This window comes from Aotus nancymaae, unplaced genomic scaffold (assembly GCF_030222135.1).
Source record: "Aotus nancymaae isolate 86718 unplaced genomic scaffold, 86718_ANA_hifiasm-v0.15.2.pri h1tg000006l, whole genome shotgun sequence".
Lineage (NCBI taxonomy): Eukaryota > Metazoa > Chordata > Mammalia > Primates > Aotidae > Aotus > Aotus nancymaae.
Window position 1 is genome coordinate 34683252 of NW_026988417.1, and position 12709 is coordinate 34695960.

Here is a 12709-nt window from a genome sequence, read left to right on the forward strand (position 1 = left end):
AACGACTTTGTTATTTCTAGAATGTCTTTGCTTATATTTTGAAATACATTACCACCCCCTAGTTCATTTACCAGAGAATTGGGTTAACTGTTTTAGGGGAGTTAGCAGAAATCATAGAATTGCAAAGATAGATGTTTGTTTAATAGTATCTTTATTTGTAGCTATTTACCTATACAGTAACCAATTCCTATATTAAGGAGTAGACCTACAATGAATCAGAAATGATTTTACTTATTTATCAATTGCCTTATTAATTACTGAGCATTCACTCTATGTAAAATGCTGTGCCTTGCTAGGGATATACTGGTATTCAAAACAGTCATGGGACAAAACATATTTCATCATCTTTTTTCTGTGCATTTATGATGGCTCATTTATCTAATCATTGATTAAATTATGACTTTTATTTTGAAACTAAATGAGTTAATAAGCTACATGCACACTATTTTACACTATTAATATTTACTCAGATACTAGCCTTAGGCCAGGCACAGTGACCTATGCCTGTAATCCCAGCACTTTGGGAGGCTGTGACGGGAGAACCACATGAGGTCAGGAGTTTGAGACCAGCCTGGCCAACATGATGAAACCCTGTCTCTACTAAAAATGTAAAATATTAGCAAGGTATGGTGGTGCACACATGCACTCTCAGCTACTCAGAAGGCTGAGGCATGAGAATCCCTTGAATCTGGGAGGTATAGGTTGCAGTTAGCCGAGATCATGCCACTACTCCCTAACCTGGGTGACAAAGCAAGACCCTGTCTCTAAAAAAAAAAAGAAAAGATATTAGCTATTTGTTGTATATTTCTTATCATAGTATTCAGACATGATCTGCTATTTGAGAAGTACAATGATATCAGACATGCCAAAATATATAAATTATATTAGAGTCAACTGAAGCTTTCAATATAGGTAAGAGGTTTGTATATAGATTTGTTACAATGCAGTAATTTTCCAGAAAGAATAATAAATGTGCTAGAAAGTTATTTTTCTAGTCATTATGATAATAATTTTGCATGTAGCTTTTATTCAATGGAGGTGAGTCATCAAACTCAGAATTTCATTGGAAAATATCTATAATCTAAAACTCAGTGGAGCAGATGGATTTTCACTTTAATAACATGCAGCTATAAATGGCATCTGGATATAATTACTGAAAATATACACATATACAAATATACACGTATAAAATATACATTCTTTTTAATGATTTAAAATGTTTAAAAGACTAATATGCACAATCCCAAAGCCAGTCTATATACCATGAGTTTAGAAAATTCTTGTTATAAGAACCCTTTTTCTCTAAAGCATGCTTCACCAAAACAATTTCCTTTCAGTGTTTACAAATACCAAATTCTTTCTACAAACAAACGAAGACAGGACTCACCACTATAATGACCAAACGCTCCATTTAAAACAAAAACAAAACAAAACAAAAATAGAACATAAAAATGTTTATTCATTCCCTCACTAAATTACTAAACTGTGTACTACTCCCTTCAGTGCATTGTAAGACAAAAGTTTTACAATGGGGTTTCCTGAATGGCCTATTTTACTAGCCAAAAGAAGTAAAAATGGGAGATGTATTTGTCTCCTTGAAAAGGTTATAAAACTATTTTGTAAAATCTTTCCCTTGGGGGCTTTCCGAAAACAACTGGGTCAATTCCCTGTCAAAACACAATGAACGAAACACATAGAAGATCAGACTTTTTGAACCAGCAGCTGGACTACCTGCGGCTTTCCTTAACAAGTGGGCCAATTCCACCTGGAAACAGAATGAACACAAGATATAAAAAGATCAAAATTGCTTGAACCAGCAGCTGTTCTACCCACAGCAGTTAATCTTTCCTGGCAATCTGTTAGAGACACACATTCCTCAGGCTAACAGGACTAAGAATCTTTTTGCTGACTGCTGTGCCTCTGGGACATGATCAGAAACAGTACTTTCCACAAGTGTGTGGAATGTGTCAGCTCAACACTTAACAGGGAGAAATAGCACCTTTCATTTCAATTTGCATGGAAGAAAGTGAACATTGATGGTCAGCCTCACTAAAAAAATACAAACCCATTTTTCACTTACATTCTAATTTCACCAACAGTATACTTGAGATGTTTCAAAGTGTTCTAACAATAATCCTAATATAAAGCCTGTATTTAGAATGGTACAATGTCACCGTATAATCTATCGGTTCATTTAAAAATCAAACACTATATATCAAATGACATGTGAGTAAGCTCTTTATATTAGCCACAGATCTAAGTGACTTGCAGATATTAACCCACTTAACCTCTTGAAGGAGTAGGAACCATAGAACAAGCAATCCAAGACACTGAGATGTTAAAAAATTTATCGATGGCTACACATTTCACAAGTGGCCAGACTGGGATTCCAACACGTGCTGTCTGGGCACAGAGGCTATGGTCCTGATTTAAAAAATAAAATAAAGTAAAATAAAATAAAATATACATTAGATAAATGAAAAACCACTGGAAATATTTTCCTCAAATATTATAAACTGAAATATGCATAAATGCTTTAAATTTTTAATTGATTAAAAAGTACAGTTCAAATCTTTACATATTGTCTATGGTTATTGTATTTACTTCTTTATTATTTCATGCCAAATATAAAATATATCTAGAGTATATTTAAATATTAATGATATGCAATATTTCTCTAACCATATTTAAGCACTTAAGAAATTTTCTGATAATTAAGGTATAATATGAAATGTAACAATTTTATTGTTATTGCTTTTTGCTTTTCAGTTTCAAGCTATTATGTGTATTTAATATGTACAGCTAATTTAGTGATAGTCTAAATTGTTCTATTTGTGATATATCATTTTTAATCAACTCATTTTATTACAATCTGGCTCTAAACAGGATTTTGGACAGAAATACATGAGAATATATATTTTTTAACCTTAAGAGACCAAGTAACTTACACAATGAAATCCAGATATGAATTTCTTGTTCGATTATATTTAAGCATTTTAATAGAATTTTTAACATGATTGTAGCAATTTAAAAAGATATATGCAGGTTTCAAAGAAAGGTAGACCCATTCTGACAAAAGTACTTTAATTTTAGGCTTCGTAAAATTTTATATTATATATTTCTCATTTTTGTATAAATGAGATAATTATATATAAATAATTAATAATATCTTCACAAATCATAAGAATTCTCAAATGACAGGAAAACCTGTTGTCTGTTGGGGAATTTTTTATTAGGTCACTTTTCATAAGTCAACATTTTATCTAGTGGGAGTTCCTCTATTCCTGTATAATTTGGAGATCTCAGACTCTGAAAGTAGATGAAGCTAGGCTCAAACTCAAGCTTTAGCAGAGATTAATTATATAGAGTAGGACATGTAGCAAATGCTCTTTCTTATTTGGATTATAAAGATAATAATAAAATTCACCTTATATAATCACTATGAGTGCATTTTAAAAGTGATAATACACAAAATATCTTTATATCAGAGACAAATACAATATACTCACCTCAAATACAATATACTCATACCACTGAATATAATATACTCAACTCACTGGGATGACCAACCATCTCACTTTTCCCAAGGCTATCCTGGCTTTACTGGTAAAAGTCCTGAGTACAAGATAATCAGGACAGCTGGTCACTTCACATCACTCACACAGCATGTATATACATAGATATCTTTTTCATATTTTTGGGAAAATGATTTAAATGTAAAAAAAAATGAAGAGAAAAACTTTGGATAAATGAATGCATAAAAAGATGAACCAATTACAATATCTAATGACTTACTTATCCAAAATGTAACTTTCTAAAAATTTCAACAGAAAATAATATTAAAAGCCAGGGAGAAATAATGTTCCTTAAAAAAAAGAACAGATGCTTCAAATTTCATGAATACATGACATGGGATTTATTCATATAAGAAGCAACCTGCCTCAAAATCTGCTATTATTCCCCAAACAATTCTATCAAGTCTTGTTATTGGCTTTTCACACTCATAGAAGAATAGAAGCAGGAGTATGGCATGAAGAAATGAAGATATTATCAACAGTCATCCTCAAAAATGACTTTCTGAATCTATCTAATGACAATAATTTTTAAACAGTGGTATAAAAAGTTTACTTTTCATAAAAATTATGAAAATTAAAGATGTAACTGGAGGTGAACTCCACTGATACAGTCTAAATCATGAGCTGGTGACTAAGAATATGGAAACATGAACAAATCTGAGCAAATATAGTACCATTCATTGAAGGCACAAATAGAGAACAAACAAGAGTTTCTAAGTGAAGAAGTCTAAGAGAATGCTTTAGAACACAGCATAAGGAAATACAGAAGGTTGACAATATGAAGAATTATGTTAACCTTCTCTTTAATATTATTACAAAAGTATTTTATTCATTTATCTAAGAAGCATTTATTATTTATTATTAGGAGTGCCTACCATATTCATTTCCAAATAGGGTCACATTCTGAGGAATCAGATGTTAGAATTCAATGTATTATTTGGGGGGAACAAAATTGAACCCAGAACAACATGAATGTGGTGCAGGACTGGAAGATCAGAAATTATTGGGAAATTATTGCTGTAGTGCAGAGTCTAAATTAGTGTTTTGCTCCAAGACTTTAGCAGTGAAGACTGTAAGAAGGAATAGTAACAGAGAATGGACCAGGTACAGTTATGAATTAAATGTGGAGGATGAGTAAAGAAAGATTCAATTATAATTTCATTATTTTTTATATTAACAACTAAAGAATTGTGGCATTAACTGAAATGAGAAATATTGACAAAACAACAAAGAACAAATTTTATAAAATGAAGTGTGTTTGCATGAGTGTGTGTGTGTGTTTGTGTGTTAGGTTGGATATACATATCAGATCCTCAAGTCTAGGTATATAGAAGGTAGTTAACATACCAGGCTAAAGCTCAGGGGAGAATTATACAAATGGGTGTTTCAGTTCTACATTGATGGTAACTGCCACCATGGAACTGTATGAGAAACCACAAGAAAGAAGCCCAAGATTGAGCTGTAGGCTCTTTAACAATGTAAAAAGAGAGCTTAGAACGATTTCTGAGACATGTTATGAAAAATGGAGTTCTTCAGCAATATAGCTGCTAAAAAGAGACAAAAATCGAAATAGAATGATGATGCTGGGTTTCTATGAGATAATGCCGTGTGTGTGTGTGTGTGTGTGTGTGTGTGTGTGTGTGTGCATGTGTGTCAAGCAAGTTTATCTTGAGGATTCTTTCCAATATTAAAGTTATTTTCTACAGAGAAATAAGCATATACTTAGTATTCAATGCTAGTTATAAACAAAAGTCTATGCAAGTGGCTATTTTCTTTGTTGGTAATTGAGGTGGCAGGGGTTAAACAAAACTTTCTGTAATCCATTCACTTCCTTTACTGGCAGGTGTGGGACACTGCGGTAAATCATATGGCATAGTCTACTCTCCTGTAGCATAGACTAATAACTGTCCTTCCTGGTAGTAGGCAAATGGTATTTGCTAGGAAGAAAATTTTCATTTATGGACGATGCATTCATTTTTGGTAAACAAAGTCAGAATCCATGGATTTATGGAAAATGTTATACACACTGATGTATAATGTAGAATAGTTTCATAAATTACATGCTCCAAGCTGTGTCAGGTAGTATTTCACATTCTTTACTTGGAAACTCAGCTATGCACTCTCTGGGTCAGAGGGTCACCTATGCCCTCTTTGAGTCAGAGAGTACATAACTAATGTAGCAAAAGAAACATCTGATTAACCACCCTTGTATGTCTGTCTTCTGCCTGGGCTCACTGTACCTCTTGACAGCTTGAATATTTGAAATTGTTAGCAAAGTTTGTTATGGGATAAGGGTTCTTACTCGTGTGAACCTGGTTTGACAAATGTGCCATTTTTATTAGATAAGTAATTACTCTCATGCCTCTTCTACCTTCTAAAGAAGGCTCCTTTAGGGCATTTCTTCTCAAAGGCTTTTGAGTAGAAATACTAGAGATCCTGACTTATCACAGCACCCTCTACTGCTGCTTTGGGCCAGAAAAACAAGGGTTATCAAATAATGAGTTTGGACTTTTGAGATCATGACACTTGAAGAAGAGTTTCAACTCTATTTCCACGCTATTCTGTATTATTTATTAGTGTAGATAATCTGAAATATATACAGGGAAAAAATCCAGGTAGAAATCAATAAAACTGTAAAACTGTCAGTGTTTGAAAAGTAAAATGTCAGAGGCCAGGCATGGTGGCTCCTTCCTGTAATTCCATTTGGGAAGCTGAGTCAGGAAGATCGTTTGAGCCCAGGAGTTTAAGACCAACCAGCCTGGGAAACATAGCGGATTCTGTCTCTACAAAAATTTAAGTTAAATTAAAATGTTAAAAAGTGAAACTTCAGTTATTGGGAAAATTTTAATGTTTTACAATATATAGTTGCTGGAGTTTCAAGTAAATTAAGATTTTATTTTCTATACATTAGAGACAAATTCTAAGAGGGAACACTGTATATCAATTATATGAACATTATTATTTAAAATATTCAATATAGGATGTTGATATTTTCAAGTCACAAGCATTAATTTAAACCAATGTATTTATTTCGAAGCCCTTTCTCCTTTTTTTCTGCTTCAACCTTAACATCCCTCACTTCCATTTCAACCATCAAGGGCTATCTGGAAAAGATGGCCGCAACAGAACATGAAAGAACAAAAGATTGAATTATTACATTTTGAATACAGGAAGAAAAAAAAAAACCTTTGTTGGTTTTACCCATAACTCAAGTATTATTTTAACTTAAGTCAACATTATAGTAACAAAAAGAATGTAGTCACTTTAGAGTTTTCAAAATCACACCGGATTTCACCTCTGCAATTCTATTCCATGGGATGAAATAAGATTAGGGGTCTGTATTTGGTCACCTATTGACATCTGCTGAGGTCCAACATATGCCAAAACTGCATGATTCCCGGCTTTTTCCTTCTCTTTGCTCAAATTCCACAAAAATCTCATCTCAACTCTGCTGGTACAGTCCAAATCAGTCACTGCTTTTGTAGTCTATTATCACTGCTGAAAGACTTCTGAGTGTTTGCCTCTGACTTGACAAATCGGTGTGCCCTCTCCAAGGCCACTGGGCCAGTGGCTGCTCTTCCCATTGATTCCACAGGAAAGACAGCAAGGTTCTCACTCCATGCCACTGCCTCCTACCAAAGTCAATTTTCTTCTACTATTGCTACAGCATGTCAGCTAAGGACGCTTCTGCTGAGCTCCTCTCTACCAGGATTCTATGAAGGAATTAGAATAGACATCATCTCTACACTCGCATGCTACTATAATATACACTGTATTACACTATGCACCTCAGAACTCAGATCAAAGTGCCCTCCCAGAGATTTCCAACAATTTTATATTCTGTTTTCTGGTTCCCTTAGGTCACTTCCAGCCCAGTCACGAAATCCTTACTAAGTCTAGAGTAGAAAATGTGGCCCATAAGTTAGCAAACATTCTTTCTATATCTGGTGTTTGTTTTAAAATAACTTTAGATCTTAGATTGTAGCTACCATACTCTAGAAAATCAAAAAGTTCTTTTTTGCAAAGAACAGTGATTTTTAGAAGTTTTGAAAGACTATTTTAGAACCAAAAATTGACCATTGGCTTCTTTATGCTTTGGTATTCTGTTGAGACTGCACTGCACAGATAGCCCTAAATGGCTTAAATGGCATATGAGGGAACAGTAAGGACTAAAGGAGGAAGAAATATTGGAATTACTAAATACATTCATGTAAGCCAAGCAAATTCCTTGTTACAGGACTGATACTGAAAAATAACAATAGTAACATAATTTTTTTGGTCTTTTCAACTCCCTACCTAAAAGAAGTAGAAAAAATAAATTGCAAATGAAAAACTCACGGACAACTCCTGAAACTAAACCAGTGGATAAGGTATCTTCATGACCTTGAAATACAATACACAATAAAAAAAAATGCCTGCATGGTGCCAGCATATGTTCAGGAGAAAGCAAAAGGTAACAAGTTAGATGACAGACCTGAGAAACAGGAGGTCCAAAATAATCTAGACAGATGCCTTGGAAAGCATGTTGAGACAACTTCAGAACAACAGCTGAAATGGGTAGGGGTTTTGCTCAGTTGATAGAAGGGTGAGTACCAGAAGTTCCTGGTAGGATCTGTAGGGGGCTAGAGTAGTCATTTATGAACACGTGGAATTCATCATTCAGAACTCCTTTTCAGGATAGTGCCCCATATTAAGGAGAGAATGCTAAGAGTGGAATCAAAATTTAATAGGAAAATGATAATAGAAAGTGAAAGTCCACATAAAAGTGGGAGAAGTAAAAGAACCAGGAAATATTAAAAATCAAGTCACCAGGCATTTGGTCACTCACTACACAAAAACCAGAAGAGAAGTTCTACCAAGATAGAAAAGGTAACCTGAACCATGTAGTCTTCTAAAAGCTTAAGAAAACCAAATTGATCAATAGAAAAGTATCAAAATGGTTAAGCTGAATTATGTCCACACACATTTCATATGCTGAAGTCCTAACCCCCAGAATGTGATCTTATTTGGAGCTAGGATATTTATGAGTTAGTCAATGATGGAAGATAAGTCATTAGGTGAGCCCTAATTCAGCATGACTGGTTTTCTAATGAAAAGAAAATTTGAAGACAGATAGACAGGAAAAATTCTATGTGAAGATTTTGAGTTATTACACCACAAGCAAAGGAATTATGAGAATCTAGGAGAGAAGCCTGGAAAAGATCTTCGCCTCACAGATCTCAGACAGAACAAATCCTACCAACACCTTGATTTCAAATTTATAAACTCAAGAATTGTCAGGCTTCTGTTATTTAAACCACCTAGTCTGTGGTATTTGCATCAGTACTAGTCTGTGGTATTTGCATCAGTAGCCCCAGCAAACTAATACAAAGATCAAACTCCATATGAAGTTAACATTAGGGAAAACAAAACACACAAACAAAAAGGGCAGAATGACATCCCTACAATGAAAACATATCCATTGAACAACTGAAAAGCATGTTCATAAAACAAATGAAAACTGTATGTTTTAAAATTAGCTAATAACCTAAAACAATTATATGACATGAAATAATCAGATGAAACAAAATTTAAAAGACTCAGATATCAGATGCCAGATCTTTTCTTTCTTTCTTTCTTTTTCTTTCTTTTTTTTTTTTTTTTTTTGAGACAGAGTTTCTCTCTTGTTGCTCAAGCTGGAGTGCAATAGCACGATCTTGGCAACATCCGCCTCCCGGGTTAAAGCAATTCTCCTGCCTCACCCTCCCGAATAGCTGGGATTGCAGGCATGTGCCACCATGCCTGGCTAATTTTATATTTTTAGTAGACACAGGGTTTCTATATTTTTAGTAGAGACAGGGTTTCTCCATGTTGGTCAGGCTGATCTCAAACTCCCAACCTCAGGTGATCGTCTGCTTCAGCCTCACAAAGTGCTGAGATTACAGGTGTGAGTCACCTTGCCTGGCCAAAATATCAGATCTTAAAAGAAATAAATTATAAAAAGAGAAAAATGGTGTAAATGAAAACGTGATGAATAAAAGGTTAAAAACTGGATAAAATTGCTCAATATCAAAGATAAGTAAAGATTTTTCAAATTCAACACTTTATGCCAAAAAGAAAATACAGTAACATTTTAATATAATTGTGAGCCAAGGATTTTTTAACCAGCAACACTGACTTTCAAGCAGAGAGGCCACTATGTTTTACTGTGTGCAAGAACTCAGAGATTATGCCAATGATCCCTTCTTGGGGACTTCGCTAAAGAATGGCACTGAACATTAAAATTATGAACATTTGTAGTATTAAGCCTAAATGAAGGTTTTCTTTTAAAAAAAGATACAAACTCAGATGGTAGATACACCAAGTCTCTAAGACTAACAGGGAGAAATGGAGAGATGAAATACTAAATTTTCTTACTTGTTCTCAGTGATTATATTGAAAGTAGTAGTATTTGTAATGCTATTCTAAGACTTCTGTGTGCATAATATGGGATAAATTTAATAAGTATTAAGTAAATTAATTTAACAAAATTAAATTATTAAATTTATGTCAATATTTAAGATTAATAAAATATAAGAAAATATTTTAATTCCCTCATCTAAAATGTCCACAGAATGAGAATTTTTAGTGTAGAAAAATACATAGAAATTTAATACAAAATGTTAAATTTAAAAACCTAGCCCTCAATATAAATTGGAGGTTATTAGTATAAATTATTGAAGAGGCCTAGAAACAATGACTGACTTGTAAGCCAGAGGAATTTCTAGTGCTTGATTGTGGCTTGAAGTACCATTATGTGGCACAAATGAGAAACTTCTGGGGTGGGTAGCAAAGTTGTATTTCTTTATCCAGATAAAAATAAATTATAAGTCGGTTAGCCTTATAATAACTCATTAAGCTAAACATTTGTTTATTATGGCTTACACATATATATGCTTTATTTTACAACAAAAGTATTAAAAAATAATATTGGGTTACATATTCGATGGTGAACCTCTGTATCTGTATTTTTTGCTTAATTTATTGGACAGGTTATCTCCATTATTACCACAACTCTGTTAAGATTTCTGCTTAGTTAGAAATAACTAACTAAAGAAGTAATCATGGATGAAGTAGAAAGTAGAGAGGTTAAGAAACAGAATAGCAGGTAGAACATACCATGCCTGAGTGCATTCACGTTAGGGAGTAGAAACCCACTGTATGAGCCAGCAAGCTGACCAACATAGGTAATATTTTCTGACAACTTCTTTGGGATAGGGATAATGAAGAAACATTATATTTTCTTAGCTATTTAAAACTGTTAGAAGTTATCAAAAATGTTCTATCTAAATCTACTAAGACATTAATATATTTCTAGAGCCACAACTAGTTTGAGAGATGAGAGTAGATATGTGGAGCTTCCAGACAGCAATTTAATTAAACATGTACAGAACACTATGCCATCCTGTACTGTGAGTAACTCTCACTAACACATCTTATTAAGCTTCCCCAAATAGGAGGACATCTGTTCATCTTCTCTTTTACTTAAAAAGGTAACTAATGAGTCTAACTCCCTTTAGGATCCAAGAAAAGTTTCTGTCTTCTCCACATTCAGATTTCTTGAGGCATATAGTTTACCCATTTTTTTCCCCACTTAGTGGCATCTGAGAAAACTTGCTCTAACCCTTTGTTCCTCTTCAGTATAAAAGACAAAAGGGAGAAAGACAAGTGAAGTATCACATATAGCCACTGCAAAATTGAATGATTTTGGCCAGATGTAGTGGTGGCTCATGTCTGTAATCCCAGCATGTTGGGAGGCTGAGGTGGGGGAATCACTTGAGGTCAGGAGTTTGAGGCCAGCCTGGCCAACACGGTGAAACCAGATCTCTACTGAAATAGAAAAAATAGCCAGGCCTTGTGTCATGTGGCTGTAATCCCAACTACTGTGGAGGCTGAGGCGTAAGAATTGCTTGAACCTGGGAGATGGAGGTTGTAGTGAGCTGAGATCTGCACTCTAGCCACTCCAGCCTGGGCAACAGAGCAAGGCTCAGCCAAATAAATAATAAATAAATAAAATAAATAATATTGAATGAATTCAAGCCTAAATGAATGAATGACAGTATATGTGGGTAAATGAAAATCATACTTGCTTGGGAGGCCGAGGCAAGTGGATCATGAAGTCAGGAGTTCGAGACCAGCCTGGCCAACATGGTGAAACCGTGAAACCCTGTCTCTACTAAAAATACAAAAATCAGATGAGCATGATGGCGGGCACTTGTAATCCCAGCTACCTGGGAGGCTGAGGCAGGAGAATAATTTGAACCTAGGGGGCGGAGGTTGTAGTGAGCAGAGATCACGACACTGCACTTCAGCCTGGGCGACAGGGTGAGACTCTGGTCAAAAAAAAAAAAAAAAGAAAGAAAAGAAAGTCAGACTTGGGAAAATGTGTTATTTTTGATAGTTTAATTATAAAATTGATGCTGAAGCACTAGGAACTGGTCTAAATATTTTACTCTTATTTCATTTAATATACACGGCATTGTTTCAAAAAGACCATGTTTCTGTGTCTTTGAATATACAAAATTGTGGCACAGAGAAGTCACATAGCTTTCACAAGATCACCTAGTTTATGAAGTAAATTCTGGATTTAAAGTCAGGTTGCCTGGCTTAACACTCTCCCCATATCATACACTGTCTGCTGAGTCAGCTATTCTCTTTGTAACTTTGATCTTTCCACCACCCCTAAAAATATACAACCTATGTATTGTTTATTACCGTTGTTGTTGTTACTGTGTTTCTTCGACTTTTATTTTTGTCTTTGATAATAATTAAGTTGGAATGCTTCTTTTTCCGTGTGTAGATACCTCAATGGATTTAGCTCCCTTTTTTTTTTTTTTTTTTTTTTTTTTTTTGAGTCAGAGTTTTGCTCTTGTTACCCAGGCTGGAGTGCAATGGTGTGATCTAGGCTCACCGCAACCTCCGCCTCCTGGGTTCAGGCAATTCTCCTGCCTCAGCCTCCTGAGTAGCTGGGATTACAGGCACGCACCACCATGCCCAGCTAATTTTTGTATTTTTAGTAGAGGCGGGGTTTCACCATGTTGACCTGGATGGTCTCGATCTCTTGACCTCGTGATCCATCCGCCTCGGCCTCCCAAAGTGCTGGGCTTACAGGCGTG